We start from the raw sequence: 25314 nt of genomic DNA, 5'->3' as shown, positions 1-25314 counted from the left end.
TTGTACAGCAGTAATACTGCACATGGAAAATGGTGGCTCCGAAAATTATGCTCCTTGCAAACGCTGAAGTACACACTCATATAATGTGTCCCCTCACACCGTCAAACCATCCCGGAAGTGGGACTTTCCTTTGTAATGTGACACAGCACAGCCGTCATTCCAACCCCCTTGGTGCCGGGCACCACCTCCTCAACGTTGTTTGGTTCTGTCACGGAGCCCGCACTGTAATGTTATCCCTTGGCCATGCACAGTTAGCGGTGCCCGTCTTCTGACATCATGTAGGTGTCAGGCTGGCAGTGCCTGTGCGTCCAAGCGGCCCGAGATCCAACCTTGCAGTGTCATCTAATGTAGTCCCACTGCGGGCCAGGGATCCATGGGCATGCGCAGTGCATATCATCGCCTCTCACTCACCTCCTTCCTGCTTCTTCAGACTGTGCGGCGTCACGGCCGTGGCATGCTATTAGGGATCAGCTGACGCCGCCTAGTCTGAAGAAGCGTGAAGAAGGGGAGTGAGAGGCTAGTATATGCACTGCGCATGGCCATGGATACCAGGCCCACTGTGGGATCACATTAGACGACACTGCGAGGTGTGATTTCGGGCAGCGTGGACGCACAGGCGCAGCCAGGACGACAACAAATGATGTCAGAGGACGGGCAGCGCAAACTGTGCATGGCCAAGGGATAACATAACAGCGCAGGGTCCATGACGGAATCAAACAACGCTAAGGAGGCAGCGCACGGTGCCAAGGGGGTAGCAATGACGGCTGTGCTGCGTCACATTACAAAGGAAAGTCCCACCTCCAGGACGGTTGGACGGTGTGAGGGGACACATTACATGAGTGTGTAGTTCAGCGTTTGCAAGGAGCATAATTTCAAGAGCGACCTTTCCCTTGTGCAGTATTAGTGCTGCACATGGTGGCTCTTTCAGTAACAAACGCCTAGGGGGGGGGGGGGACAGGTCCCCTTACATTTTAGTTGTGCCAGCGTGGCGGTCGCATGACACGTTGCCGGATACACAGCTGGGGATCAGCTGACGTTACTGAACCCCAATAACAGAGGAGCGACTGTTGACTGTGCACACAGCACTTCCAGGCACCAACTGGCGGTGTTAGAGCCCAGGGACAGCAGGAGGAGCAGATTGGAGGTATTGCCGCACACACAGCTGGGGATCAGCTGACGTTACTGAACCCCAATAACAGAGGAGCGACTGTTGACTGTGCACACAGCACTTCCAGGCACCAACTGGCGGTGTTAGAGCCCAGGGACAGCAGGAGGAGCAGATTGGAGGTATTGCCGCACACACAGCTGGGGATCAGCTGACGTTACTGAACCCCAATAACAGAGGAGCGACTGTTGACTGTGCACACAGCACTTCCAGGCACCAACTGGCGGTGTTAGAGCCCAGGGACAGCAGGAGGAGCAGAGGAACAGAGTGTAGGCCGAAGCCTGATTGGAGCAAGTTGAAAGGAAACCTTTAACCCCCCCCCCCAAGACGTTTGTAGCTGAAAGAGCCATGTTGTGCAGCACTAAGGATGCAAAAGGAAAAGGTTGCTCTTTTAATTATGCTCCTTGCAAACACCGAAGTAAACACTAAAAATGTGTCCCTTTATACCGTTAAACCGTTCCGGAGGTGCGAATTTCCTTCGTAATGGGACACAGCACAGCTGTCATTCCTATCCCCTTGATGCCGTGCGCTGCCTCCTCAGCGTTGTTTTAAGCTGCCACGGAGCCTGCGCTGTTGTGTTAGCCCTTGGCCATGCCCAATTAGCGCTGCCTGTCTTCTGACATAATTTGGTGTCAGGCTGTCAGTGCCTGTGCGTCCACGCTGCTCCAGATCCCACCTCGCAGTCTCATCTAACGTAATCCCACTGCGGGCCTTGGAACCATGGGCATGCACAGTGCATAACCTCGACTCTCACTCCCCTCCTTCCCTCTTCTTCAGACTGTGCGGTGTCACGGCCGTGGCATGCTAGGGATCAGCTGACGGCGCACAGTCTAAAGAAGGCGGAGGGAAATGAGCGAGAGCCCGAGGGGAAGATATGCACTGCGCATGCCCATGGATCCCAGGCCCGCAGTGTGACTCAATCAGAAGACACTGCGAGGCGGGATCTCGGGCACCGCGGCCGCACAGGCGCAGCCAGCCTGACACCAAATTATGTCAGAAGACAGGCAGCGCAAATAGGGCATGCCCAAGGGATAACAGAACAGCGCAGGCTCCGTGACAGCTTAAAACAACGCTGAGGAGGCAGCGCATGGCACCAAGGGGGTAGGAATGACGGCTGTGCTGCGTCACATTACGAAGGAAAGTCCCAGCTCCGGGACGGTATAACGGTATCAGTGAACACATTTTATAAGTGTTAAGTTCTGCGTGTGCAAAGAGCTAAAAAAAAAGAGCTACCTTTTCCTTGTGCAGCATTACTGCTGCACAAGATGGCTCTTTCAGTAACAAACGACGGGGGGGGGGGGGGGACAGGTTCCCTTACATTTAGGTTGTTGTGCCAGCGTGGCGGTCGCAGGACACATTGCCGGCTACACAGCTGGGGATCAGCTGACGTTACTGAAACCCAATAACACTGGGTCGTATGTTTTTACTGTGCAGCCTGCACTTCTGAGCCGCAACTGGCGGTGTTGGAGCCCAGGAATAGCAGTTCAGGTGGTAGAAAGATGAACACAGCAGGAGACCTGGATGACACCCAATTACTTAATCAGGCAGAGGAGTGGCAAATTCCTGCGAGATCCAGGCCTGGTTCATTTTCAGGAAAGTAAGCCGGTCAACGTTATCGGAGGATAGTCGCATGCGACGGTCTGTTAGTACACCACCTGCGGCACTAAAGACACGTTCCGATAAGACACTAGCCGCAGGGCAAGCCAGCACCTCCAATGCATACTGGCTTAGCTCTGGCCATGTATCCAGCTTAGAGACCCAAAACTTGAACGGGGAAGAGCCGTCTGGGAGTACAGTAAGAGGGCAAGCCATGTAGTCTGTCACCATCTGACGGAACCGTTGCCTCCTGCTGACTGGAGCCGCCGGTGATGGTGTAGACATTTGGGGCGGGCACACAAAAGTGTGCCAGAGTTGTGCCATACTGGGCTTGCCTTGGGCAGAGGCACTGCTTCTGCTCCCTCTTTGGGCAGAGCCTCCCCCACTGCCTCGACGCACTGAGCTGCTTTGTAAAGCACTAGCAGCACTCCTCTCAGTTGGACAGGAGAAGATGATGGAATTCACCAGTGTGTCGTGGTACTCCCGCAATTTACGCTCCCGGGTCAACGCAGGGATGAGGTTTTGGACGTTGTCCCGGTAGCGAGGATCGAGGAGGGTGAACACCCAATAATCAGGCATGTTGAGAATGTGGTCGATGCGGCGGTCGTTTCTCAGGCACTGCAGCATGAAATCCACCATGTGCTGCAGAGTGCCAACCGGCCCAGAAACGCTGTCCCCTGCTTGAGACATGATCTCTGCCCGCTCGTCATCACCCCACCCTCGCTGTACACACTGACCACTGGACAATTGTGTCGCTCCCTCCTCTGGACGGAGCTCTTCCTCCTCCATTGACTCCTCCTCATCCTCCTCACAAATTGGCCCCTGCGTACCCCTTTGTGAGGAACCACGTGGCGCTGACTCTCCAGAAGCTGATGGAAAAGGTGACTCCTCATCCTCCACCTCTTCCACCACATCATCCCTTAACCCTTGCAAAGTTTGCTGAAGCAGGCAGATAAGGGGGACAGTCATGCTGACTAGTGCATCATCTGCACTTGCCATCCGCGTGGAATAATCAAAAGGACGCAAAACCTGGCAGACGTCCTTCATAGTGGCCCACTCTGTGGTTGTGAAGTCTGATCGGCGCTGACTGCGACTTCTTTGCGCCTGATGCAGCTGGTACTCCATAACTGCTTGCTGCTGCTCACACAACCGCTCCAACATATGTAACGTGGAATTCCACCGGGTAGGTAGGTCACATATGATGCGGTGTTCCGGAAGGCGGAATCGGCGCTGCAGAGCAGCAATGCGGGATCTGGCCAAGCTGGAACGCCGCAAGTGAGCACACTCTAGGCGGACCTTGTGCAGCAGGGCATCAAGATCCGGATAGTCCCTCAGAAAACTCTGCACAACCAAATTGAGCACATGTGCCAGACATGGGATGTGAGTGAGGTTGCCAAGGGCCAAAGCTGCCACCAGATTTCGGCCATTGTCACACACTACCATGCCTGGCTGGAGATTCGCTGGCAGTAACCACACATCGCTCTCCTGCTTTATAGCATTCCAGAGCTCCTGCGCTGTGTGGCTTCGATGCCCCAATGAAACTAGTTTCAAGACGGCCTGCTGACGTTTGGCCACGGCTGTGCTCATGTCGGTCATAGGTAAACGTTCACGGGTCCATGTGGGGGTGGACTGTGACGGATCCTGCAGAGAGGAATCAGAGGAACTGGTGTAAGAGGAGGAGTCGATGCGTACAGACTGGATTCCTGCAATCCTTGGAGTGGGCAGGACACGTCCTGCGCCACTCGCACGATCTGTACCTGGCTCAACAACATTAACCCAATGGGCAGTGAGGGAAACATATCGCCCCTGTCCATGCTGACTGGTCCACGCATCGGTGGTGAGGTGGACCTTGCTACTGACGGCGTTCAGTAGCGCATGTTTTATGTTTGCCTCAACATGCCTGTGCAGGGCAGGGACAGCCTGCCTGCTGAAGTAAAAGCGGCTGGGCACCTTGTACTGTGGGACTGCCAATGCCATCAAGTCACGGAAGCTGTCAGTCTCCACCAGCCTGAACGAGAGCATTTCCAGGGACAACAGTTTGGCAATGCCTGCATTCAGAGCCTGTGCTCGGGGGTGGTTGGCCGAGAATGCCCGCCTTTTCTCCCATGCCTGTACTACCGATGGCTGTAGAGTAGACTGGGAGTGTGAGGATGACTGGGAAGGTGGTGCTGTGGGTGGAATTACACAAGGTCTCTGGGAGGAAGCCAAACCAGCTGTGCGTGAGCTGGAGGAAGAGGCAACACGAGCTGAAGAGGTGGTAGCTGCCGCTGTTGGTTGGCCTACATCTTCAGTGTGTTTCTGTAACTCCACCGCGTGCCTGGTCCGCACATGTTTCCACATATTTGTGGTATTGAGGTTGCTGACATTTTTCCCTCTTTTTACTTTATGATGACACAGCTTGCATTTGACAAAACAAATGTCATCTGCAACTGTGTCAAAAAAGGACCAGGCACTGCAAGTCTTGGGAGCGCCCTTTTTGGCTTTGGAAAGAGACAGGCTCCTAACGGGTGCCAAAGTGGAGGCTACAGGCTCCGCAGTCTTCCCCCTCCCTCTCCCTCTTTGGCCCGTAAGAGGAAGCTCTTCCTCTGAGCTGCTCCCACCACCTTCCTGTTCCTCACGCCACGATGGGTCAAGGACCTCATCATCTCCACTACCCTCTGCCACCAACTGCTCCTCCTGGGTAGTCTCAGCAGCACAGTACGCACGAGAAAGCGGCACCTGAGTTTCATCATCAGATGCGTACTGCGCTGTGGTCACCGGAGGCACTGGCCCACCTGCCTCTTCAGAGTCAGAGAGAAAAAGGTGTTGGGCATCACTGCACACTGCCTCTTCTTCCATTTCTCCAATGCTGCTTGGCTGGCCCCCTGTTTCCAAGCCAAGAGATTCAGAGAACAGAAGTAGAGACGGCTCCTGTCCTGGGCTCTCTGACTGCCTGGCCAATTTGGCAGGTGGTGAAGAGACAGATGGCTGCTCTCCAGTGCTCTGTGCCTGAGAGGATGTGGCACTAACTGAAGTCGATGCCGAGGCGTTAGCTGCCATCCACCCGACAACGGCTTCAATTTGGTCTTCACGCAGCAGCGGTGCACGGCGCTCTCCGACAAAGCTGCGCATGAAGGACTGTTCCCTGCTGAAACTGAGTGACGACGAGTCACCGGCGCCCGCAGCAGGCACAGAATCACCACGTCCTCTCCCTGCTCCTCTCCCTGCTCCGCGCCCACGCCCACGTGCCTTACTCCCTGCCCTCTTCATCTTGGTTGACAGATAAAGATAAGCAGAAAAGTACTAAGGCCTTAGTGTGCTTATTCCTGTAATGCTCCTCCTAACAGGTGTAAGAAACACTAATGTTGTAAATTGTGGACTAAACTTTATTATTTTTCAAATGTGGCCTACACAAGTGTAAGTTGTGTTTGGTGAACTTAACCTTTTTTTTGGTGCAGATCGGGCTACAGAGCTAGTTTAAATCACACGGAGACCGTGCAGACAGCCGTAAACGGCGCTGCAAGGCCAAGAAACCCTCCTCTCGGTTATCCTATATAGTGTTTTTCCACTATTTAGCTGGATACGAGTGGAAAGACACTAATAGGAATTTTTTTTTTCAAATTTTAAACTGGCTGCACTATTTGAAAAAAAGGAAATTGTTTTTCAAGGTATGAGGCAGTAACGCACCCTGAGCTGAATCCAACCGGCTATGGCTGCACACAGACTACAGGGCGAGCTGCGCTCACACAGAGACCGTGCAGACAGCCGTAAACGGCGCTGCAAGGCCAAAAAACCCTCCTCTAGGTTATCCTATATAGTGTTTTTCCACTATTTAGCTGGATACGAGTGGAAAGACACTAATAGGAATTTTTTTTTTCAAATTTTAAACAGGCTGCACTATTTGAAAAAAAGGAAAATTTTTCTCAAGGTATGAGCCAGTAACGAACCCTGAGCTGAATCCAACCGGCTATGGCTGCACACAGACTACAGGGCGAGCTGGGCTCACACGGAGACCGTGCAGACAGCCGTAAACGGCGCTGCAAGGCCAAAAAACCCTCCTCTCGGTTATCCTATATAGTGTTTTTCCACTATTTAGCTGGATACGAGTGGAAAGACACTAATAGGAATTTTTTTTTTCAGATTTTAAACAGGCTGCACTATTTGAAAAAAAGGAAAATTTTTCTCAAGGTATGAGCCAGTAACGAACCCTGAGCTGAATCCAACCGGCTATGGCTGCACACAGACTACAGGGCGAGCTGGGCTCACACGGAGACCGTGCAGACAGCCGTAAACGGCGCTGCAAGGCCAAAAAACCCTCCTCTCGGTTATCCTATATAGTGTTTTTCCACTATTTAGCTGGATACGAGTGGAAAGACACTAATAGGAATTTTTTTTTTCAAATTTTAAACAGGCTGCACTATTTGAAAAAAAGGAAAATTTTTCTCAAGGTATGAGCCAGTAACGAACCCTGAGCTGAATCCAACCGGCTATGGCTGCACACAGACTACAGGGCGAGCTGGGCTCACACGGAGACCGTGCAGACAGCCGTAAACGGCGCTGCAAGGCCCAAAAACCCCCCTCTAGGTTATCCTATGTAGTGTTTTTCCACAATAGAGCTGGAGACTGGTGGAAAAACACTAATAGGAAATTTGAGAAAAAATGTGCAGCAGGCTGCACTAAGAGCAAAAAAGAACAACTGTGTGAGGCAGTGTGAACCCCCCCTGAGCTGAATACAACCGGGTATATGGCTGCACACAGACTACAGAGTGAGCTGCACACACACACACACACAGAGACCTTGCAGAACGCTGTTAAAACAGCGCTGCAAGGCAAGAGCAAGGTGAACAGTGAAGAACACACAGCGTTTTGCTAAATTAGCCTTTGGAAAGGAAAATAAAGCAATTAGCTAGCTCGACTGGCCCTCAGTTAGAACACAGCGTCCTGTCCCTAACTGAAATCACAGCAGAGTGAGCGCAAAATGGCGGCAGCGCTTTTTTATAGTGCAGAGTGACATCATTTCAGCAGCCAATCCCAGCCTTGCCAGTACTTACATGCCCACCATGCTAAACAGGATGTGCCCACACTTTCATTCATTCCTCATTGGCTGCTGCGTTCAATTTGAATTCTGGGAACTTCCGATTCCGGTATCCGATACGCGGGAAGTATCGGAATTCAGTATCGGAATTCCGATACCGCAAATATCGGCCGATACCCGATACTTGCGGTATCGGAATGCTCAACACTAGTACTTATCCATTCATTTGATGGTCTATATTCACAGAGTAGTATGATTATGTTTATATAATGCCCTTGGCCACCTATCAGGTGGGGCTAAAAAACATTTTCATGGTAAAAATGTGATTTTTTTTTTCACGACTCAATGATATAAACTTCTGTGAATGAAGCCCCTTGGGGTTCAAGGTGCACGCCACACATATAAATAAGTTTCCTCAGGGGTCTAGTTTCCAAAATGGTGTCAATTGTGGGGGTTTCCACTGTTTAGGCACATCAGGGGTTCTCCAAACGCAACATGGCATCTACTAATAATTCCAGCAAATTTTTCACTCAAAAAGTCAATTGTTGCTCCATCCCTTACAAAGCCATGCCATGCGCCCAAACAGTAGTTCCCCCCCCCCACATATGGGGTATCAGCATGCTCAGGAGAAATTGCACAACATATTTTGGGATCCATTTTTTCACGATATTCTTGTGAAAATAAAATAAGTTGGTTTGAAAGTTAAATTTTTCTGAAAAAAAGTTAAATGTTACTTTTTATCTTCAACATTCCAAAAATTCCTGTGAAGCCCCTGAAGAGTTAATAAACTTCTTGAATGTGATTTTGAGCACCTTGAGGGGTGCAGATTTTAGAATGCTGTGACAGTTGGACATTGACACTCAAAAATTGACACTGGTCAGAATTGAAAAAGTTGGCTGGGTCAGGAAGGTGAAAGCAGGCATGGGGGCTGAAGGGGTTACAATGTCGTGTAAAATGTCAACTCCTCCAAAATAAGTGTTTATTTATTGAAAATGTAAAACCATTTTGGCAAATTTTCAAATATTCAGCTTCTGCCTCTGAAAAATAAGTTAAAGAGAGACTTGTTCAACACATGAAAAATGCATGTACCTGCTTAGGCGCTGGGTAAAAATAGAAGCATATGTTTGTGCTGAAAGCTACAATAAAATACTCCGCTGCCATCGCGCTACATAGTAATCAGCGGAGCCCACCGTCCGAGAATGTGTTGCTGGTCTGGGGCCAATTTATAAAGTGTTTCTAATCGCTAAAGTGCAAACGTTTCTAAAAATGTTGCAAGTTTTGGAAGAATCTAAAGGCATTAAGTATGAGGGGGGCGAGGAAGTTCTAGACTTTCTCCCATACTTCTTACTGAATATTAATTACTAGATGGTGGCCCGATTCTAAAGCATTGGGTTTTCTAGAATATGTATATAGTTTATTTATAAAGATTTTAGAATAATACAATGAATACACAGAATTCGTCTGGCTGCGCGCGACCAATTAGCGAAGCATGGTTCAAATCCCGCGCCAATTCGCGGCCGGAGTGCACCTGTCGCTGATTGTTCGTGGCCAGCCGCGTAGTATATAGCACAGCCATGTAGTATATAGCACAGCCACGTAGTATATAGCAGCCCACATAGCATATAACACAGCTATGTAGTATATAACACAGCTCACGTAGTATATAACAGCCCATGCAGTATGTAAAACAGCCCATGTAGTGTATAACACAACCCACGTACTGTATAACACAGCCACGTAGTATAAAACACAGCCCATGTAGTATATTGCACAGCCCACATAGTATATTGCACAGCCCACGTAGTATATAGCACAGCCCATGCAGTATACAGTATTGCACAGCCCATGCAGTATATTGCACAGCCCACGCAGTTTATTGCACAGCCAACATAGTATATTGCACAGCCCACAGAGTATATTGCACAGCCAACGTAGTATATTGCACAGCCCATGCAGTATATAGCACAGCCCATGCAGTATATTGCACAGCCCACGCAGTATATTGCACAGCCCATGCAGTATATAGCACAGCCCATGCAGTATATTGCACAGCCCACGCAGTATATTGCACAGCCCACGTAGTATATTGCACAGCCCACCTAGTATATTGCACAGCCCATGTAGTATATAGCACAGCCCACGTAGTATATAGCACAGCCCACGTAGTATATTGCACAGCCCACGTAGTATATTGCACAGCCCACATAGTATGTAGCATCATATCTCTGTTAAAAAAAAGAATTAAATTAAAAAATAGTTATATACTCAACCTCCGTTGGCCTCCAGATCCAGGCGAAGCGTTTACCGATGCTCCTCGCGCGCTCTGGTCCCAAGAGTGCATTGCGGCCTCGCGAGATGATGACGTAGCGGTCTGGCGAGACCGCACGTCATCATCTCGCGAGATCGCAATGCATGGAGCGGTCAACAGAGCGTTGCGAGGAGCGGGAAAGGCCTGTTCTGGATCCGAGGGGCCGACGGACGGTGAGTATATAACTTCTTTTTTACTTTTTTTTTATTATTTTTAACATTATATCTTTTTTGCATAGGCAGCATCAATAGTAAAAAGTTGGTCACACAGGGTTAATAGCAGCGTTAACGGAGTGCGTTACACCGCGGCATAACGCGGTCGGTTAACGCTGCCATTAACCCTGTGTGAGCGCTGACTGGAGGGCAGTATGGAGTGGGCACTGACTGCGGGGAGGAAGGAGCGGCCATTTTGCCGCTGTACTGCACCCGTCACTGATTGGTAGTGGCTGTTTTGCCACGTCCAATCAGCGACTTGGGATTTCCGTGACAGACAGACAGACAGAAAGACTGAAGTGACACTTAGACAATTATATAGTAGATTAGTAATCTTCAGTACTATTGTGAAATGTCTGATAACACAGGACAATAACTTGTATTCAGTGGAATGGTAAGTGCAGATATGAAGGTTTAGGTTTGCACTGAAACATCAACGGTTCTTGTAGAAATACTATTGTCTATATGGTATGTGATGTCAGAACCTGAGACATTGAGATGAGGGCACCACATGGGCACTGATTCCCAAGAAGCAGGAAATTCCTCATTCTGGGTCAACCACTGATTGACATGTAGTGTTTCCTTTCGGGATTCTCCTCCTCCAACCTCATAATACACCCCAGCTGCTACAGGACCTCCTAATACACCTCAGCTGCTGCAGAAACTCATAATACACCTCAGCTGCTGCAGAACCTCATAATACGCCTCAGCTGCTGCAGAACCTCATAATACACCACAGCTGCTACAGAACCTCCTAATACATCTCATTGTTAGGTGTCGAGTTCCCACCTCTGCACAGGGGGAATCTCGAGCCATCTCTGCTGCGGTCTCCCATTCTTCTCCAGCCGCAGTGGAACCTGCTCAGCAGAGACGTCGTTCCCAGCGTCTTGCTCAGTCTCACTCTGTGCATAGGGTTACTGCTGCTTTTCAGCTTCTGCCATTGAAGCCAGTGCTGGGCAGTGGCGAGCAGACACTTTTGGGACTAAGTCCTGCTTTTTCCCTTCTGAGCATGCCCAGGGTGAGATCTCCCATTGGAGATCGAGGGTCACATGCTCAGATGCTGCAGTGGTTCCCATTGGTCCTTTATTGGAAGGTTCTGAACGTGCTGCAGCTATATAAGCTTTGCATGACTGCATGGCCATGCGCTAGTGTACATTTGTAAACGTGTGTGTGTTGTGAGTGAAAGTCGTTCTTTAAAAACCCCTCCCTATTGGATGACTGTTTGCGGAAGGTGGATGATTGCTGTCTAGCGCCCGACTTACCCAACAGCACGTTACACACCAATACAGCATCTGGTTGCTGTGTCCGCCAGTGCGGCGCCGTGCGCTTTCCCAGCGCTTTCCTGACCCAAGCCTGGGTGGTTAGTGGCGTCCGCCGAGAAGTGGGGGTGCCACATCCGCTGAGAAGTAGGGCGCCACCCCCCACAGTCAGGCAGGTCTTGATATCAGCAGGGAACAGAGATAGTGAGGTTGTTTTTATTCACGAGCAGTTTTTGCACTTCGTTTTTGTCCATGTTTTTCACCCTGCCACAATCTAATGTTCAGTCAATATCGGCTTTTATAATTCCCTATCTAACTTTCCGGTCATGCATATTTGATGGTCCAAATGAGACTCTAAATTAGGGGGCATGTAGGAGATATAGGGTCAGCCGACGTTGAGCGGGGGTGCCAATCTCGTACATATATATTTAGGGTGCCAACCCCGCTGACAGGTAGGACTTATTAGGTTGTTGTGGTAGGGACTATCTAGATTGCACGGTTGTGTGTTTTTGTTGTTTGTGTATTGTTGTTTGTGGTTGTTAAATGGTTTTAAAGTAATGATTAAAGGTTGATTTTAATCAGGGTTATCAATGGTCTACAAGGTTACTTGGTTTTTTGATTGACTTTCTGACCTTGAATTTAGTTATCAGATTTTTTGCATTGCTCGGAGATTTAGTTTTCTTTGCCGCAGCTGAACGATTTGCATCTACTAGCCTGCTTGATTACATGTGGGGATTCCCTAACAACCAGGGAACCCCCACATGTACTCAGCCTGGCTAGTAGCTGTAAATCATTCAGCTGCGGCGATGAAAACTAAATCTCCGAACACTAACAAATACTCGGAGGACACCCGAGTGTGCTCGGGAAATCTCGAGTAACGAGCATATTCGCTCATCACTAATAGGAATCCCTCTATATTTTCTTTAAAAAGGATCTGCAGCAGCTAACACTTGTCCTGTAGGACATAAGAATGATAAATCATGTGCTGTTACATGGTGCTCGGACCTTATCCCATATGTTACATACAATGACGCAGAGAATGGATCTGTTCCATTTGTAGCTGTTATTACACCTTAGTCCAGATCGTTTCCTTTCTAGACGTCCAGATGTTTCTCTATAATGACATTTTCCCCCTGTTCTCCTCATGTGTAGGGTTTGATCTTCGTCCTGTGCACTATTTTTCTCCTGGTGTCTCCTTTGATTGACACAAAGCCGTGTACTCTGTTCTGTATCATTCCCCCTTTACTTGAGAACTCGGGGCAATAAGCCCGATGGGTCTCCTTCATGGCAGGTGAAGTATTTAATGGTGTTGCCATCTTTTGACCGACACATTGACAAGCTACGCCATACGAGCCTCGTAGAGGCGGACAGGTAGGTGCACATGTGCCATGCTCCATTTTGTTAAGTGAGCTCTGAATGTTACTAACCTCCCTTGCTCTGCAATTTTCTGTAGTCCAAGAGAACTTCAATGGGGTCCTGTTCTCATGGTAGAAGCGATGGGATCCACGCCTATCTCTAGAATTGAACCCTGTTGCACATTCCATGGAAATTAAAGGAGAAAGAATGTATCTAGAAGAACTCAGCAAAGCGCTTGTCCTTTCATTTTTTTATAAAAAGGGGGCTAGGAAGAGAACAAGTGAGAAACATGGTGACTTCAAGATATGTTCATAGCCCCAGTTGGTGCCAACCCAGAGCAGAGAAGGTCACCTTAGGAGCAGAGAGCAGGCAGAACCCTAGGGAAGTCAGCGCATGGTATAGGACTAGGGAAGTTCCCTGGAAGTTCAGGTTCTGGTACCCAACCAAACTTTAGTCCAAAGTTTGCTTCGGGTATCAGAATTGTAGCTGAATTTTGAACCTGAATCCAAACCTCATTTAAATCAATGGGGACCCAAACTATAGAGCTGGAAAAAATCTCTCTCTTGACTCCCGAACTGTAAAACAGACTTCCAGGAGAAGTACATGTTCGGAATTCAGCACCAGACACTGAGTGTCCAGTACGCACCCCAAAGGTTCACTCATCTCTGTATATGACCAAGTGACTGTGGAATCAGCTGCAGGAGGGTTTGAGATTAGAGATGAGCAAACCCAAACTGTAAAGTTCAGGGTTTATACTGGACAACCAGTGTCCACTACTGAACTCTGAACACAGATTCTCCCAGAAGACTGTTTTACTGTTCAGAGTTCGGATGCTGGAGAGAGAGAGAACCCTTTTGCTTCCCCGTAGCCCTACTATGGCCATTTTGCAGAACCAAAATTTGGATCTCAGTTGGCTTCTATTTGGTTCAGGTTCTGGTCAAGATCTGGTACTCAAACCCAAAGTTGGACTACAGTTCGACTGAACCCGATGAACTCGAACATCCACGGGTCTGCTCATCCCTATTTCTGATGTCTTGTCATTCATGCAAAAACGTAACATGAAGTACAGAAAAGATACTTAGCTTTGGGCCCTTCTGGGTGGGGAATTCCAGATAGAAAACAAGGAATTCCCCAACCAGAAGCTCCCAAGGCTTCATATTTTTTTTCCAATACTTCATCATCATTTTGCATTGTCTCTCACTGGAGAGCTGAGAACATGATATTCAAAGCCATAAAGAGTCTGTTTCATTTTTTTCATTATTTTTTTGCTTCTTTAAGAGCCCAAGATCGTCCTTTCCATCCAAAGAGCATAAAAATGTGAGGAGCTTGCCATGCAAGAAAAACGCTTGCAAGGATGTGGTTTATCACACCTCATGTTCCCAAAAAGTCTTTCCCAGTCCCTTTGGACCAAAAGATCACGGCAAAAGTGATTAGTTGCCTTTCCTTGCTGAAACTTGGTGAGAGCTTGCCTTGCTTGCTCCAACCATCCACCCCGGCAGCCACCCCAGTGGAACTGAGAGCACATTTTAGGAACAGAGTCAAGGGGTTGTGGAACGAGATGGCCTCAAATATTCCTTCTAGACCACTCATGAGAGAACCCACAAAGGAACCGCAACCTGTATGGTCTTTATGACCTGAAAAAGTGACCATACAGGTGACAAAAATAATAAATACGAGTCGTATGTCCGGATGTCAGGGCCTTCCCAGCCAAAAAACTATATGGGTGTGTGCCTAAAATAATTGTAATGGAAGTGCATAAAAATATGGTTTCACTCAAGTGGGATCCTACATCTGGTGAGTTCAGGACCCCTTGCTAAGAACTTTTGGATAGAAGGTGCACCGAGCATCTTGGTTACAACCGGAGTGCACCGAACACCCTAATTAGTAATTTGTGCAGAACGAAGTTAGCAATTAGGAGACTAGAAGTGCAGTTTTTATAGGGGCTACAACCTCCGACAAGGCTGTGGGCTTAGTTTACACTCTCGGTTTGGACTGACATAAAAGCCCAAAGCATGAAAGAAAACAAACTAATATAAAGGAAAAGGGGAGTCATTCCGCCTGGTAAACATGATCTTTTTCCGCACAGAATGATTCAGCCTTCTATCATATCCCTCCCAGTCAATATGTTTGGGGGTTGAGTTATCTGAAAATATCTTGGTTTTAATCACTCCTTTCCATGTTACATTCTGATTTATCTCTCTTATTTCTTTTTTTTTCAGGAGCCGATGCATAAACGATTCAGGACGTATCTACATACAGTCAGTGCCACTTAATCCCACTAGGTAAGGAATGCTAATGATACAGTGTGACTAAGTGTTGTCCAATGTGTAGTCAATGATGTATTACCACCAGGATACATGTCATAGCGTGAATATGAAAAAGCAAATAATTGTAAAGACCCGATGGGCGCACAGATCATAGAAGCAAACCTGATGACTGTTATGGGGGTCCTTGGAAAGAGAGATCAAACACTTTCACCGTACGTGCCCCTAGAAATTGCACTGATAGCAACTAATGATAATAAACGTAATTATAGCGCTTAATGCCAGTCTGCTGCAGCAAAAGCCAACAAATTATTGTGTTGTATTAGGAAAGGAATTTTATAGAGCATTAAGTATTAGTTTATCCCTTTTTAAAGCACTGGTGTGGCATATCTTGAGCAGTTTTGGGCACCAGTCCTTTAACGTGGCACTCTTCCCATCAAAGTTTTTATTCTCTTTATATATTGCAATCATGATATTATCCAAAACTGTATACTTACAATTGCTCATTTTGCCTTTCTACCCAGGTAATTCTTCTTTTTTGGGGGCTCTATGTAGAAACAAGAAGTGTATTGTCCCTGCAGAAATCATTCCTGTTTTCACCTCCTGATCCAGCTGCTCCACCCCTCCACCTGTCAGGGACATTTGCAGTGACTCATGACTCATGCAGGGAAAATTGACCTCCTGTTTCTACATGGAGTTTAGAAAGGTTCAGCTCGTCTGTTTTTAATAATGCCATGTCTTAGATCTAATGGAAAAGAGAAGAATTAGCTGGGTAGAAAGGCAAAATGAGCAATTGTAAGTACACAGTGTTGTATAATATGACTGCAATATATAGAGGAGAAAAACTTTGATGAGAGAAGGAGGAGAAGGGGGAACAGGAGGAGGAGGAGAAGGAGGAGTGCTAACTAAAAAAAAATATATCAGGGAGCCAGAGAGAGTGTAAAGAAAGACAACCAAATTAATAGCAAGATAGTGAAGATCCCAGTTACTAAAATGTTACAAAATTAAATATAGTAACCCTAGAGAAGATAAGGCTGTAGGGATAAGATGAATGTATGTATATATGTAAATGGTTCCAATTTAAAATAAATAAGTTATCGCCATATCTGTATGATTACCTACCGGGAAAAGGAAGTCATTTTTCCAATTTTTTTTTTTTTGCATTTTCCTGGACTAAACCCAAAATGTTGATAAAATTCTAGAACCTAATGTAAGAAATGTTCAGTCATTTATGCTGCAGTCATAAGCAGATCCTGCGTGTTTCGAATAAATCCATTAACTGAAGTTTGTAAGTCTACAAGGTTGCACTAAACAAATTGTGCTCTTTTTATGGCCCGCCAACCATTGTATGCAAAATGAGTGGAAAATAAGCCCTGTATTTTACCATTCCACCCTATGTGTTACCAATACATACAGATGAACAGCACTATAAAATGCAGCGAGTCCTAGAAATATTTTTTATTAGCACGGTAATAAGAATTACAATCTATAATTGAAATCAAAGATAAGTACTAGGGTTGAGCGACTTTTCTTTTTATAGGATCGAGTCGGGATTCACGAAACCCGACTTTTTCAAAAGTCGGGTCGAGTGAAATCGGCTGATCCTATAGAAAAGTCGGGGTCGGGGTCGGGGTCAGGGTCGGCCGAAACACGAAACCCAATGCAGCGCATTGGGTTTCTAATGGTTCCCAGGGTCTGAAGGAGAGGAAACTCTCCTTCAGGCCCTGAGATCCATATTTAAGTGTAAAATAAAGAATCAAAATAAAAAATATTGATATACTCACCCTCGGACACGCCCTGGTTCTCACCGGCAGCCTTCCTTCCTAAGAATGAGCGCCTGAAGGACCTTTGATGACGTCGCGGCTTGTGATTGGTCGCGTGAGCAGTCACATTGGCATCACGCGACCAATCACAAGCCGCGACGTCATCTAAGGTCCTTCAGGCGCTAATTCTTAGGAAGGAAGGCTGCGGGTTAGAACCAGGGCGCGTCCGAGGGTGAGTATATACCTATTAGGAATATACTCACCCTCGGACGCGCCCTCGGACGCTTCCTTCCTAAGAATTAGCACCTGAAGGACCTTAGATGACGTCGCGGCTTGTGATTGGTCGCGTGACCGCCCATGTGACCGCAATCACAAGCCGCAACGTCATCGAAGGCCCTTCAGGCGCTCATTCTTAGGAAAGAAGGCTGCCGGTGAGAACCAGGGCGCGTCTGAGGGTGAGTATATCAATATTTTATTATTTTTATTCTTTATTTTACACTTAAATATGAATTCCGATACCGATTCCCAATATCTTAAACATATCGGAACTCGGTATCGGAATTCCGATTCCAGATCACAAGATCGCCGACCTCATGGCCGACCCCACACAGGGGTCGGGTTTCATGAAACCCGACTTTGCCAAAAGTCGGCGACTTCTGAATCTGGCCGACCCGTTTTGCTCAACCCTAATGACTACCCCTTCTTTGCTCCGATATTACTAGATATTCTTCCTTGACGTGAAGACCTTAGCTTGTTATGAACATGCTGCCTGACAATCCTATGAAATGGGCTATAGATGTGAGTGGGTTCCTCAGGGGCGTACACAAGAAGTAGTCACATAGTTAGAACCTCCCCCTTTGGAATATTTCAACATAGACCCTAAGCATCATAATTGATGTGCAGGCAAGATCAGCTTGACCTTCCTCCTGTCCAACTAGTTCTGCTGTGTTGGAGTTGACTGGTATTCCACTAGTGGGACAGGAGGAGGACAAGCTGCTCTTGCCTAGGAGTACAAGCAGCAATGTCTTGAAGCAATGCCAGGAGGAACCCCATCCTCTCCTTTGAGATAATTCTGCATATGAACTGGTTTCTCCAGCTACGTGTCAGACATGACTCAAGCTCTATGGCTCCTCTTTTGATTTTTCATCAAAGCGATTAGCATAGATGAATGAGGAGTTCCATACTGCGTGTCTTGATGGACACCTCCTTCTGTTTGCTTTTTTTTTCTTGTTGGTGATTGCAAACTGAATCTGTGTCAAACTCGCCTACCATCGGGGCACATCTTCCTTCTAGGCTAATAAAATGAACTTCACAAAAGAGTTAAACATTTTTTTTAAATCATTTTCCTAAAATTACTTGTAGATGCGTGAATAATGTTTCTTTCGAGATGTACCTGACATTAAAGAGTGGGAGAAGATAATGCTAGGGACAATTTGTGGGCTGCTATGTGGGTGTCCTCCGCTTAGAAGATGATTCCCGATGACTACTGGAATAACACACAAAGTTTGACAAATGTGGGGGAAATGTATACTTTTGAGGCACGCCGAGTGGCTAATAGATTAAAAACAGCTCAATACATCCCCCGAAACTGTGGGAATGTGCTAGCCTTGTGTTCTGATTTAGGAAGCATGGAAAACACAAGTTCGTGAGTACAAGGATTAGTTGTAGTGAAGAGAACAAAGTTGGCGTACGGAGACTTATAGGCCATGAAATGCTTCCCTCGGAATTCAAATAAGTAGCCTTTTCATAGAGGAAGCGGATGGGAGCTCAAATGCCACCTATTGGCGGTGGCAATCCTAAAAGTCAATATGGAGTTTCTGGTTTAGCTTTTTGTCCTAGGTCATTTGGCACATCCATTACAGGGTTCATATTGACTTCTAGTTAGCGCTAGAGATCCTGTCCTCTTCCTCTCCGAAGAGGCTACTTTGCATATTTACATGTCCCGGATAGCATTGCATGGCTAATAAGTCTCCCTTAACCAGTTTGGTTCTCTCTATAAGGAGAAATGTTACCTAACGTAAATTACTAATAGACATTGCCAAATGTGTGGTAATCCTTACAACTTCCTGTGCCTAGTTACATTTTGAAGAGCAGCTCTGAAGTTGAGACTAGAGCTCCTCAAAATCAGCTGGAACAGGAACATTTGTGAGCAATGAGCATGCAAGTGCTAATATTTTCTCGAAGACACTGTCACCCTTACATAGGAGCATGGCTACACTATGAATCAGTAATCACAGCCATGGGATGAAGAGCTGACAATCTCTTCCTTCCATTGGTTCGACGACCGCCCCGCTGAGCAGATGATCTGTGATGCAACCACCTCTTGCGATGTGGTCAGTATGAATATGAATTAAAAGGTTTGTGTAGCGAGTGTGACATTTATCTGTCCTTTTCTAATTAGTCTCAATGCCCCAGACTTTGCGGAGCCATGTTTCAGATATGAATATTGGCGTTTCAATAAAAGGTGTAGGTTCTATAGATACGGGAAACATATTTTCGGCATCATGGTGCAATGCATGCACTTGCATTGCTGTGTGACCTGCCCATTAGACCAGAATTAATATCAGCGTGGTGGATAAAGTTGTATATGCGATGTCTCATATGTACAGAAAGCTAAAATTGTGATAGAAAATATGGTGTTAATATCTCTCGCCTGGGACCTACAGGGGGGCAGATATCCTTCCCCCAAAAAAATTCTAATTAATTCTCTAACAATTCCAATTGGAGTAATTAATAAAATGCAATTTTTATTTATGCTATCTCTAAAAAATGAAAACAATATCAGAGGTGGATACAAATGATCTCTCAGCAAACACCAGCGTAATTTTGATATGTAGCGGAAAATATCTGATTGAATTATATCAAAATGTCAAATATTGCACTCTGTCAAAGTGCTATGGGCATAATGGTGTATTCTAGCACTAACAGAGAATGAAATACTCCTATTGAAATTGATTATTAAATTGTTAAATTTGGCATCATTCCCCAATTAATCAATCAGGAGTGAGACCTTTTGAGTAAGAAAATTCATTTTGTTCTCTGCACTGTGATCACAGGAGTTACTGGATTATTACGCCGCTGTATCTATTATATGGACAGCTGTATCTGTATCCTAATTATTATTGCTCTCCTGTAGGTTTTGCCCTATGCGTTTCCTCAATTGTTTGTTCCTGCCATAAATCATCAGGGGCTGGCAGTTTAAGTTACAATATTAATGAGTTATTTCAGACTCGTGGTATGTGTGGCAACATATTGGCAGGGTAGTTGGACACAACCATCATATACATTTTTGGCACCTCATCTGCATCTTACTTACAGGCCCCCATCTGAGGTCTCCTGGGGGGGAAAGATGGGAGATGCTAGTACCTGGTAAAAGTAGGTTGTGGCTTAGAGTCATTTTTCAGTGTTGTAATGACTGTGCCGTTTTCTTAAAGGAAAGCTCCCCATTGCAAGATCTCCGCCTTTCCTTTGACAATAAGTCTAGTAATTTTCTTTTGTTTAACCTTTTTATTTTAATTGGACTGTATATACTGTATTGTCTTGTCCCCTTTATAACATCTTTTGTATATTTTTTTATTAACAATAAATAGGTTTAACAATGATAAATGTAAGGTTATACACATGGGAAGAAGGAATCAATATCACCATTACACACTGAACGGGAAACCACTGGGTAAATCTGACAGGGAGAAGGACTTGGGGATCCTAGTTAATGATAAACTTACCTGGAGCAGCCAGTGCCAGGCAGTAGCTGCCAAGGCAAACAGGATCATGGGGTGCATTAAAAGAGGTCTGGATACACATGATGAGAGCATTATACTGCCTCTGTACAAATCCCTAGTTAGACCGCACATGGAGTACTGTGTCCAGTTTTGGGCACCGGTGCTCAGGAATGATATAATGGAACTAGAGAGAGTACAAAGGAGGGCAACAAAATTAATAAAGGGGATGGGAGAACTACAATACCCAGATAGATTAGCGAAATTAGGATTATTTAGTCTAGAAAAAAGACGACTGAGGGGCGATCTAATAACCATGTATAAGTATATAAGGGGACAATACAAATATCTCGCTGAGGATCTGTTTATACCAAGGAAGGTGACGGGCACAAGGGGGCATTCTTTGCGTCTGGAGGAGAGAAGGTTTTTCCACCAACATAGAAGAGGATTCTTTACTGTTAGGGCAGTGAGAATCTGGAATTGCTTGCCTGAGGAGGTGGTGATGGCGAACTCAGTGGAGGGGTTCAATAGAGGCCTGGATGTCTTCCTGGAGCAGAACAATATTGTATCATACAATTATTAGGTTCTGTAGAAGGACGTAGATCTGGGGATTTATTATGATGGAATATAGGCTGAACTGGATGGACAAATGTCTTTTTTTGGCCTTACTAACTATAAACACTGCCTAATTGTTGGATCAAATATATAAAATGTAATAGCGTTGTTCCTTTTGCTCTATAAACCGCACCCCTGAAGCCTCGAGGCTCAACGTTACCATTAAAGAGCATCCAATGGGCCTGTAAAAAATGATTACTGGCAGTTGCTAGTTTTTGTTCGGTCATTGCAGAGCTTGACGGTGAGTCGGTGACCATACCGAAGCATATTGTTCTTGTGCTGGATTCTTACTGGACGGTTGATGGTCAAGGGTGGAACCAGACGTGTATATACTATACGTTCACAGCTAAAGCGCTCAATAACCTGCCTAGTAGCAATAGTAGTCGTCGTCTCCTCCATCAATCATCGTGGGGCATCTTCTTGATCGGCCTGACACATTTTAGAAGGGTATTAGAAAAAGAAAAAAAGAAGGATTGATGATAACTTCTAGCTTAGTAGGCGTCCGACCATTAAGACCCCCACAGATCTGTAGATGGCTTTTTGTGGTAGAGGACGAATGGAGCCACTGGTTTCTTTGAATCTTTGGCCAGCGAGACCCCCGCTGTTCTGCGAAATGGTGATAACTTCTTCTTACTGAAATACTGAAATATTCCTTTAAGTGTCCGCTTGAACATTTTGCCGGGTTTTGTGCCTAGGCGCAGAATAAGAAATAGAAAATGATTATTAATATCCAGTTATTAACGTTATCTCGCCTGCTTATGGCAATGTCACAGTTGTAAATTGGTGCCGGGGACGCTGCCATTTTTCATAGTGCACCGGATAATCTGTGAATACTGATAGGGGGGATTTCAGTGAAAAGTTATTTTTAACTCCATATTTGACAAACTCGTCACTTAATGGCGCACAGAATCCCAGTCATTACTCCCCAGGAAAACAATGGCTGCTCTGACCAGGAAAGATTTGTTTTCTTATTTAATATTAATACTATTCCGTAATTTGCTACAATGTCATATTGCCCTTGCATGCGCTTTAAATCATCCCCGGGGAAGAGTCTACACTGCGCTCAATGTAACTGATTATTGCATCCAGCCCATCAATCGTAACCCACGACTCGTCTCGAAAAGTTTGCAAAGCATGGTGTGACTGTAGGGGGTGTAGAGAACGCCGGCACGTCAGGGTCTCGGTGGAATTGGGCCCATATAATACATTGCGACAGCAATACTATAAATGTTGCAGATTTCAAGCTACAACTCCGGGAGGTCTGCCGGCAAGTGATTACTAATTAAGTGGAGAGGAGTCAATCGAATTTATGTATACGTTTCAAAAAGACATGGAAGCTGGCAAATTCGAACAATTTGTATTTCTGTTCATGCGTATTGCCTAAAATGCTGCTGCCATTTTACATATTGCATGCGAAAGTTTAGCCAGGGTAAACGTGCATGACCTCAGGCGCGGTTGGGTGGGCTTCCCCTTAATGTCTTGCATTTATAGCCGTTTATATCACAGTTAATCAGGAAGGACTATCATAGCCTGTATAAAAGTCATGCAGGGAATGCAGCAGCCAACTAGCAGTGAATCTGGACAGTGAGAGGACATGTCTGGCCACTGCGGCTTTTCTAGACTTTTATTTCCCATTATTTCACATGTAAGTTAGCCACATGGAGCCCACCCTGATCTTATCTCATCTAATAAGCATCTGAAAAAGTCTCTGTGAAGGAAAGTGGAGCAGAGTCTACTATACATAGGTGTGTTAATTGTCATTCAACAGGAGGAGGAGTAGGTGAGCTGTGACATCACCTATTGTGAATGATGATGTGCTAACTACTGTGTATACAGTTGTATTGAGTCACTGTAACAGAGAAGGAGGAGGTGAGCTGTGACATCACCCATTGTGATTGGTGGATCCTGTGTTATTTACTGTATATAGAGGTGTTATCAGTCATTGTACAGGAGGAGGAGGTGAGCTGTGAAATCATCTATTGTGAATGGTGGATCCTGTGTTATCTACTGTATATAGAGGAGTTATCAGTCATTGTACAGGATGAGGAGGCGAGCTGTGACATCACATATTGTGAATGGTGGATCCTGTGTTATCTACTGTATATAGAGGTGTTATCAGTCATTGTACAGGAGGGGGGAGGTGAGCTGTGACATCACCTATTGTGAATGGAGAATCCTGTGTTATCTACTGTATATAGAGGTGTTATCAGTCATTGTACAGGAGGAGGAGGTGAGCTGTGACATCACCTATTATGAATGGTGGATCCTGTGTTATCTACTGTATATAGAGGTGTTATCAGTCATTGTACAGGAGGAGGAGGTGAGCTGTGACATCACCTATTATGAATGGTGGATCCTGTGTTATCTACTGTATATAGAGGTGTTATCAGTCATTGTACAGGATGAGGAGGTGAGCTGTGACATCACATATTGTGAATGGCAGATCCTGTGTTATCTACTGTATATAGAGGTGTTATCAGTCATTGTACAGGAGGAGGAGGTGAGCTGTGACATCATCTATTGTGAATGGTGGATCCTGTGTTATCTACTGTATATAGAGGTGTTATCAGTCATTGTACAGGAGGAGGAGGAGGTGAGCTGTGACATCACATATTGTGAATGGTGGATCCTGTGTTATCTACTGTATATAGAGGTGTTATCAGTCATTGTACAGGAGGGGGGAGGTGAGCTGTGACATCACCTATTGTGAATGGAGAATCCTGTGTTATCTACTGTATATAGAGGTGTTATCAGTCATTGTACAGGAGGAGGAGGTGAGCTGTGACATCACCTATTATGAATGGTGGATCCTGTGTTATCTACTGTATATAGAGGTGTTATCAGTCATTGTACAGGAGGAGGAGGTGAGCTGTGACATCACCTATTATGAATGGTGGATCCTGTGTTATCTACTGTATATAGAGGTGTTATCAGTCATTGTACAGGATGAGGAGGTGAGCTGTGACATCACATATTGTGAATGGCAGATCCTGTGTTATCTACTGTATATAGAGGTGTTATCAGTCATTGTACAGGAGGAGGAGGTGAGCTGTGACATCATCTATTGTGAATGGTGGATCCTGTGTTATCTACTGTATATAGAGGTGTTATCAGTCATTGTACAGGAGGAGGAGGAGGTGAGCTGTGACATCACATATTGTGAATGGTGGATCCTGTGTTATCTACTGTATATAGAGGTGTTATCAGTCATTGTACAGGAGGGGGGAGGTGAGCTGTGACATCACCTATTGTGAATGGAGAATCCTGTGTTATCTACTGTATATAGAGGTGTTATCAGTCATTGTACAGGAGGAGGAGGTGAGCTGTGACATCACCTATTATGAATGGTGGATCCTGTGTTATCTACTGTATATAGAGGTGTTATCAGTCATTGTACAGGAGGAGGAGGTGAGCTGTGACATCACCTATTGTGAATGGTGGATTATGTGTTATCTACTGTATATAGAGGTGTTATCAGTCATTGTACAGGAGGAGGAGGTGAGCTGTGACATCACCTATTATGAATGGTGGATCCTGTGTTATCTACTGTATATAGAGGTGTTATCAGTCATTGTACAGGAGGAGGAGGTGAGCTGTGACATCACCTATTGTGAATGGTGGATCCTGTGTTATCTACTGTAAAAATTGTTTACAGACCATAGTATGGAAAACAATGTTGCCTTTTTTTTTTAAAGCACAAAATCCTAATTTAAGCAATAATTCATTCTCTACATACACATTCTCTTTAAAAGCCAACACGGCATTTTTTGAAGATAAATATTTTGTCTCAACCCTTGCCTGACAGTCATCATACAATACAATCTCTGTCAACTCTGTGCAATCAATCCCTCGTGTTATTATAATGAAAAGACAAAATCCTTCTTTCTATCAAGTCTGTTGTTGACAGAAAATAAATTTACGGTGATCCATTGCTATGAAGGGAACAAAAAAAAAACCTGCAGATAATTTCGGTTTATCGTGATGAAGTAATTGGCAGGAGATTGAATAATGGATGATATTGTTTAATTTAGAGATTGGCCTCT

General features: G+C 45.7%; 1 protein-coding gene across 5 annotated transcripts in view; it reads left to right on the top strand.

The window, feature by feature from the left end:
- The window catches only part of LRRC4C (leucine rich repeat containing 4C), a 988240-nt gene that overhangs the window by 769692 nt on the left and 193234 nt on the right, over nucleotides 1–25314 (top strand). For all 5 annotated transcript variants that reach the window (XM_069740438.1, XM_069740440.1, XM_069740441.1 and 2 more), the window contains one exon: nucleotides 15130–15192. The gene's annotated coding sequence lies outside the window, so the exon portion shown is untranslated. The remainder of the gene's footprint in view (nucleotides 1–15129; nucleotides 15193–25314) is intronic.

The sequence above is a fragment of the Ranitomeya imitator genome, chromosome 9 (assembly GCF_032444005.1).
Source record: "Ranitomeya imitator isolate aRanImi1 chromosome 9, aRanImi1.pri, whole genome shotgun sequence".
In the NCBI taxonomy this organism is placed as follows: Eukaryota; Metazoa; Chordata; class Amphibia; order Anura; family Dendrobatidae; genus Ranitomeya; species Ranitomeya imitator.
Note: the sequence above shows the minus strand (reverse complement) of the source record. Positions and strands in the feature narration are given on the sequence as shown.